Raw genomic sequence first — 7,005 nt, 5'->3', positions numbered from 1 at the left:
GAAGCCGAGAAGTAATGACTGACGCAGACTGGGCTGAGACTGATTATGGGCCAAGACTGAATCTGATCACTGTAGCTTTTGCTAAAAAAAAAAGAATGGCACTGTGGGTCTGTGGCAGAGACTGACAATGGACTGGGCTGTCAATTGGGCTACGTTTTTTCCCCACCCTCTTTCAATAAATATATGATATTAGTATTTTAAAAAATATAATCTTTAATAATATAAATCAATTATAATATTTATAATTATAAATGTATCTAATTAATTTCGGTTACTTCGGTTTATTCGATTTCATAATTTTCAAACCGAACCAAACAATTCAAACAAAATATTTTTTAAAAAAACCGAACCAACCTTTTAAACCGAATAAACCGAACCGAACAGATCAAACGTAATTTGGTTCAATTCGGTTTTCGGTTTCGGTTCGGTTTTGCTCACCCCTAATTATTTTCACATGAAAGACAAAAATGCTAAGGAGATAGAACTTACTTGAATTGTGTTTAGAAAAATACTTTTCTAGTAGTGAAGGAAGTGTCAAGCCTTGTAGCGAACCAAGTAAGATCCACTTCACTACTTCTGAGAAATCCCAACTTTCCCTGTTTATTCATTCCTAACCAGGCAATATCTAAATTAATCTAACATTCATTTAGATGTACGAAGATTTAAATTTAGATTTAGATTTAGATTAAATTTTTTATTTAGATACAATTTTTTTTTGTTTGGATTGTTAAATCTAAATCCATTTTTTATTATAACTTTTTTATAATTTTAAATTTCTTTTAAATGTTGATTATTTAAAATTTTACTTATCTCTCACCAATTGAATAATAGAGATAAATTTTTCATTTTCAATTTTTTGTATTTGCTTCAAATTTTAACCTGTTTCTTTTTCACCTTTAAAATTTTTCACATTATACAAGTAAAATATTTTAAATACATGAAATTTAAATTTAAAATTTAAATTCAAATTCATTAATCCAAAGGCTATGCCAATTTATTATTTCCATCTACGTGGGTCTGTAACTATGTATGATGCATAATTATCTTGCAAAAAATATTTTTTCTTCACAAATTGAAATTGCATCTATAACATATATCTCAGTCTTATTTGGTTACTAGAAAGAAATAAATTAAAAAAATTAAGACAGAAATAAATTAAATCACATTTTCTTCCATGGTATGCATGTGATAAAACTCAATAATATATATTACAAAGGGCAGAATTATTATATTCTTTAAAAATTTTATGAATCATGATTATTGATTTTATGAACTAAATTATTTCTCCCTTTACGAATGTGTTTATCTATTCCATTTGATCATTTTATTTTCATTTTTATTTTTTAAATTTATTTCATTTTATTTATTTCTAATAAGTAAAAGGGACCCTTGAGTTTGAGCTTAATTGGATAAGCGATAAGTGAGAAGATTATCATGATCTCTTAAGCCAAATATTTTGGTAACGTTGATATGTAAGAGGACCACGATTGGCGGGTCATCGCTATCAGCGTCCATGTGGGTGCCTTCTTAAATGCCTCTGCAACGACCCAGCATTAATTCCATCGTCTAACAGTTTATTATATTGATAAAAATTTAATGTGACTTAACTATGTAAATTGCTTCAAGCTAAAAAAGTAAGAATATTAAATTAAATGCACACGTAATTTACGTCATTTTTTAGATGTTTAAAATCTATACTCTTTTTTTAACTTTGATTTAAAATCTATACTTAATTCTTTGAAAACAATGTGCGACTAATTATAATGATAAAAATTTCATGTGATATATGTAAATTACTTCAAACTTAAAAAGCAAGGAAATCTTTAAATGCACATGTAATGTGGATCTTTATAGGAGATGCTTACGAGATATACTTTATTTATTTAAAAATGGGTAAACTACTTCCAACATAAAAAGTAGGAATATAAATATTTAAATGAGCATGAAATGATGTAATTATCTACGTCTTTTAAGAAAACAATGTTAAACAAAACTTAAAAACATGCACTGAAGATCCAGGTCATGAGATCCGTACTTATCGCACATGTTCATGAACTAGTCATTCAAGCGTTGTATGCACTGTGCACATGGGACGATATGGTGTGAGTCAAAAGTTTGATAAATTAATGATAAGTAGATAGGCAGTCAATTCATAAATAATCTATTCATAAAAATAGATTAAAATAATTATAGAAAATGTCATGTAGGTTTCAGTGGCCGTATATAACAGAATAGTTTTACTTCATATATAAAATACCGTGATTATTCATAAAAATATGTCTTTTATTCTTTTTTTTTTGGGTAAAATATGTCTTTTATTCTTTTTGTTGAAGAGTTATAATAATATTTTAAAAGGCATCGCTTTACTGTTTATAAAAGGTTTTCACTACCGCTTCATCCATAGGCACATATTTGCTTGTTTTTATTTTTGAATGCATGAAAAATACTTCCTTTGATCCTATTTATAGGGTTAAAAAAATATTTTTTTATCTCATTTATAAGTCACATCTTTAATTTTTGATTATCAATTTTTTTATCCTTCATTAAATATTAGAGAAAGAAAATATGAAATAGTCTTATTATACTTTGAAAAAAAATTGACATCAACTCAATTTACACCCGAAGTATTTAAGGGCAAATTAAGTTTAAATCAAAATATTGCACCCACCTACTAGACTTCTGTGCAAAAAATTTTGTTCTCACATCTTCCACTTTTACATTTCAAAGAAATTTGCCACCGGTATTTTGTAAGATAAAAAATTATAATAATTTAATTATCAAGAAAAACCAAATAGAGAGCAATGTTATATAACCAATGACGGAGCCAAGATTTTAGATGAGAGGTGAAAAATTTTAAAGCTGAAGGGTAGAACTAAAAGTTGCATGGGAGATATATATTAAAATTTAAGAATAAATAGTTCAAAATTTCAAGAGTATGAATATAAAATATTAAAATTTATACAATAAATTTATATTTTTTTCTGAAGTGAAGGAGTTGTATTGCACTCAGACCGCCAAGTGGCTCCGACATTGTGTACTTCTAACAAAAAATACATATAGATATAACCCATGGGTTAATTGGGTTAAAAAAAAAAAAAAAGCTGGAACCTCCGTTTCCATATCATTTCTTCATGATCATGCTGGTTCAGATGGACATGCTATTCCTATATACTACAAGTTCTTGATAAGCCCATGTCTTGATATGCCGTAATGGCACCAACACCTTTCGCATAGAAAAGATCATAGTTTCAAACGTTGTGCTGAGTGTCTGGAATGTGTGTGGACATATGTGTGTGTCTTGAATACAAGTTTCAGAAAACATTTGTACTACTTATTATATACATATACGCACTCATACTTCTTAAGTTTAACAACATATTTAATGCTGAGTCAAATTAAACACGATATGAATGTTCACGAATCAAACTAGAAAACAAGGGGTTTTGGTTGAAAAACTTCGGCTTGTCCAATGGCAATAATTAACTTCATTGATTGGTTCATAACACTGTGTTGTGAAATTTATATATGCAGCTGCTGACCAATGAGAGAGACACGTAATTTATTTATAAAATAAAGCTAAACCGTGGCTATCAAGATAATAACAAAATCATTTTTTGTAGGACAGATTATGACATTTGCACGGCAAGGTAGAAAGAGCCAAATGGAAAATCACAGTATTTGTTATTCCCATGTAATTGTCAACTTGTTCCTTAATTTTTCCGAGGCAAAGTTAGTTAACTTGTTGAAAGCATGTTTTTTAACTTGTTGCTTTCAGATATTTGTTATTTTTTTATATGACACTAACTTCCCTGTCGAAGAACTTTTGCAAGTATACTGTATAACATTACAATACCTATGAAGCTTTATTTATTTTTTTTCTTTTGTGAAAAAATATGTTGTATGTACTTATATCTAATTTTAAAACTGTACAATTTTGAGCACATCTCTTATACCACCTTGCAACATCAAATAACCAAACAAGTTATAAAATTTCATAAATCGTAACGCAAATTCAATGAGCTTTACTCTTTGACTGTTAGATCCCATTATTTGCATTTGGAAGACTATTATTCCACACGCTAGCGTAGGATCGTGCAGAAATTTTCATCGACGCAGCTGGCCCAGAAAACCGAAAGAAAGAAAGAAATTTTCATGATGTAGAGACAAAGTTAAAAGGAATTACATATAAAATGTACTATTTCCATCCAGCAACATAAATAAATCTAAACGAGTGAGAACATTTGAGCTGACTAAAGTTATAATGCATACATACCTTAGCAACACGTGCTTGTACGTGCTGTCGAATATTTAGAAATATGGACCAAATATATGGCAGTTGGAATTTAATTTTTCTTACGTATAATTAATTCACATTCAAATATTGCTGAATTCAATTTGAGATAATTTTTCCAAAAATTTTTTTTTTTCATTTACACAAACTCAAACTTGAGACTCTTTCCACTAAGATCATTTTATATGAATAGTTGGAATTTTTTTTTTACATATAAAAAAATTTAGGTGAGTTGTATTTGAAGGCTTATTAGGGTCAAGGTGTATCTCCAAGCTCAAAAGGTGCTTATTGAAGTATTTTATAAATTATTCACTAATAAAGTCCTTACATTTGTAGTGATACTTAATCCCACCATCTTGTGAGTTACATAATACTTTGTGTGCTAGGGAAACTCGAAAATGGAAACACTTGATTGAATGTCAGTATGTGGTTTTAACGTGTTCATATTTGTTGAATTTAATCTAGTCACAAGTCACCTTGTGCAACTTACGGGTAGTAAAGATTAGTTGAATTGTATAAGAAAACCTTAATGTATTATAAATGTCCTCGTGTTGGTTTGCTCAGGGTCCATATTTAATGGGCCAATAGAAAACTGAAGCCCAATGGTCCATACTCACAGCTTAAGGGACATACTATAAACATGTTTTTTTTTTTTAAAAAAAAAAGAATATTCTTCTTTTAGGCCAAATTTAAAAATATATTCTGAAACCCAGATTCTTCCTTCAAAAGCCTAAGCCAATTAAATTTGCATCCTTACCTTGCATTACAGACAACCAAAATTAAGTTTGCCATGACATAAATCAATGTTTTGACATAAATTAAGTTTACCTTGCATTTCTGATTTTTTTTTTAAACGCGAGGTTTATTATTATTATTATTATTATTATTATTATTATTATATTTTGTAAAAAAGGTTATCAGGGGTATTTTAAGGGCCTTGTTGGTCAATGGCTAAAACGAAATATTGATCAAAAAAATATATTGATCCAATTAGCGCCCTTTTTGCAAGCCTTTTTTTTTTTTATGCAATTAACTAGACGCATAAAAAAGAACAAGAGGTGTTCACTCCATGGGTTGCATAAAAATTATAAAAATGAAGGGAACAAAAAACCTACAACGAGACCTGGTCCTTTTTTCGTCGCACAAAATTTGAGTTTTGCTGCCGAAGGATATCGAGATTTTTAAACATAACGAAAAATATAATGTTAAAAATACAGTATTTGCCCAAAAAAAATTTTGAAAACGATTTGCCTCACAACAAATAGAATTAGCATGTATTCAAGCCCTAATATGATTCATTCTTTTAATCTTGAAATAAAAAAATTAAATAATTTTATTTTTTAAGATTGACTTTATTAATGAACTATATTTTTAAAATATTTTAAGTTTTTTTGAATAGGGCTTGTGTAACATCCCAACTTTTAACTGCTACAATTTAAATAACATTCAGATATTTAATAAGTAATTTAAGGTTTAGAGCAACTTCTGTATGTTGTTTGAGTTGTAGAGGCATATAGGATTATGAGTTAATGAAATAGAATATGAGATTAGGAAAAAAAATATAGATTATGATAACTTGATTCTAATTATATTTTAAAAACATTTAAGTATTATTTTATGAAATTCAAAATTCAGGGTAGTAAATATTTATCAATATTAATTTGAATTTAATAGAATTATTTTATGATAATTAAACTTTATCATGTAATTATATGACCAAAAAGAACTTTACTTTTGGTCAAAACAAAAAAGAAGAAAAAGAACTTTACTTGCAAGAGGTTATATATTTTAAGCTGTGTTTTTAAAACCGGACCGGATGGTCGAACTGATCCAACCATCAACCAATTTGGTTTTTGATTTAGTTTATATGAGAAAACTGTTTTAGAGGTTGAGCCGTTTCGAATCGGCGGTCGGATTGGAAACTGAATCCGATTTTCAAAAATCAAACTGTTCAAAAAAAATTCTTTTATTTTTTATCAATTTTTTTTAAAAATGAGTATTTTTTTAATCATTTCTTATTATGTTATATCATGTGTCTTATTAAGTCATGATAAATTTAAAATATTTAATTTTTTTAAGTTAAATAGCAATTTCAGATGTATTTCTTATATTTAGATTATTATATACATATATAATTTTTTTAATTTAATTATTACGTCATCGGTTTGATCATTGGTCCAACCCGATTGAACCATATAAATCGTGAATCTTTGACTTTTTTGGTTTATTATTCAATCCGGTTTTAAAAACATATTTTTAAGTTGATAGGTTATACTTTTATGTTAATATTTAATTATATAAATATTAAAGATTTTTTTTTGGCAAATAAGTAAATGTGAAGGGACCAAACTAGTACAAAACTTGAATCACATCACATTATACCCGCCTTGTCATTTAACGCAGCAACATCATCACGGCTTTTTCCTTGTATGGATGAAAGTGATTATGTGAATGTGGAATGTATCTCTGAACAGAACCAGAAAAGAAGTGGGAAACAATTGTCAATAGACCATTACCAAACAAAAAAAAAAAAAAATCGTCAATAGAGAAGGCAAGTGATTGTCAAATTCAGTTCAAATAGAGTCGCAAGGGCATTTTTGTAATGTATGTAATCCTTCACTTCTCAATGTGTGTTTGAAATTCAATTTACATATTCAATTTACGTTTTATAAAAGTATATTTGAGAGAACTAACTATTTATTAAATTAAAAAAA

The sequence above is a fragment of the Prosopis cineraria genome, unplaced genomic scaffold (assembly GCF_029017545.1).
Source record: "Prosopis cineraria cultivar Desert tree isolate PC_DT_omini unplaced genomic scaffold, ASM2901754v1 PC7, whole genome shotgun sequence".
Lineage (NCBI taxonomy): Eukaryota > Viridiplantae > Streptophyta > Magnoliopsida > Fabales > Fabaceae > Prosopis > Prosopis cineraria.
Note: the sequence above shows the minus strand (reverse complement) of the source record.